The sequence below is a fragment of the Notothenia coriiceps genome, unplaced genomic scaffold (assembly GCF_000735185.1).
Source record: "Notothenia coriiceps isolate Sejong01 unplaced genomic scaffold, NC01 NC01_scaffold00037244, whole genome shotgun sequence".
Lineage (NCBI taxonomy): Eukaryota > Metazoa > Chordata > Actinopteri > Perciformes > Nototheniidae > Notothenia > Notothenia coriiceps.
The window spans coordinates 6,878,370-6,880,049 of NW_011369945.1; positions in this window are offsets into that span (position 1 = coordinate 6,878,370).

Consider the following 1,680-nt stretch of genomic DNA (forward strand, 5'->3'; position numbering starts at 1 on the left):
TTCAAGTTAGTAGCTATTAAAGACATAAAAAGATAGAAGTGTAAATGCTTTTCTGGATAAGCGCATTTTTAAAACATAGTCATTGTCCATGCCAGTGTCAATTGGATTATTTGTCACAGTTCCTCCAATCAGATCGGTGTCCTCCATTTTGTAGATTATTTACGACTTTTGAATCCACATAAGCACATCGGCAAAATCCGGTTTACTTTGAGCATGTGTTTTAAACAGTTCAATGCCTTTGTGAATTGTTTCCACTTGCGCCGCCCTTTAATTTCTTCATACAGCGGGAATCCAAATGAATTAATCCTGAGTCCAATAACCATCAAAGTCACTCCAATAGTGCTCCTTAATTATGCTTTCACCCTCCTTTAACAAAATACTTCACATTCATCCAGTTTGTGACAGTAGTTGTAGCATCTACTCGCAGCTCTTGGGAAAAAGGTTGGGAACCCCTGATCTAAGGGGTACGTTGATCCGAGTCGAGGGGGAAATTGAGCCATCTGGGGGGAAATAGACCATTTGACTTTTTCAAGTTTAAACCTGAGTTGTGTGATACAGGAATGTTGTTTCTGTCTGTAATTCACAGCCAGTTCACAGATTTCTCTGGAGTAAGTCAGGTCAGCAGTATTTTGATCTGGTCTGAAGCCCCGTCTCTCTCCGGTGTGAAGACCCTCTTTCCTCTGCTGTTCCTCTGTTCCTCCTGTTTTCACTTCCTGTCCTCCTTCCTGTTTATGTCTCTACGCAGCCTGTCAATGTTTCTGTATTTTGCCACTGCTCTGATGGATTCTCCAGCCTCTCCATCAGTGGCTCTCTCTCCACCTCCCTCACTCTTTCTCTTTCTTGGCGGGATGCTTTTCTACAATGTTTGAAAAATAAAAAACATATCAGTTATTTAAAAGTACATTGAAATAGCATTTCATACTACAGAGACTTTACTTATCTTTAGTGAGAAATAAGTATTTGATCCCCCTGCAGATTTTGTAAGTTTACCCACTTACAAATAAATTAACAGTATATCATTTTAATGGTAGGTTTATTTTAACAGTGAGAGTAAGAATATGAAAAAGAAAATGTAGAAATTGACATTATATAAAAGATATAAATTGATTTGCATTAACTGTGGGAAATAAGTATGTGATCCCCTTGCAACCAACAACAATTCTGGCGCCCACAGACCGGTTACATAAGTCCTCTTCTTTTGAAAACGTACTCCTAATATCAACTCGTTACCTGTATAAAAGACACCTGTCCACAGAATCAATCAATCAGATTCCAGCCTCTCCACCATGGGCAAGACTAAAGAGCTGTCTAAGGACCTCAGGGACAGGACTGTAGACCTCCACAAGGTTTGGATCGGCTAAGACCATCGGAAAGCAGCTTGGTGAGAAGGAGACAACTGTCGGTGCCATTATTTGGAAGAATAATGTGTGTGTTATAGAGATGTTAAGATTCACCGATTCGCATCGGTGCACCGGCATAAACGTTCAAGATGCGAGTGCACCGGTTGAAAGAGTGCACATCGGCTACAGTTTGGGTTGAAACGGGTTGAACTCGCGATGCATCGATTGCGTAGCGTCTTTGCATCGGTAAAAAACCGATTCATTCATATAAAATCCCCTCATCTTGTCAACGCTCAGCAGAGACGATCTTTGATTATTTGCTTCGCCCTTCCGCCACTAC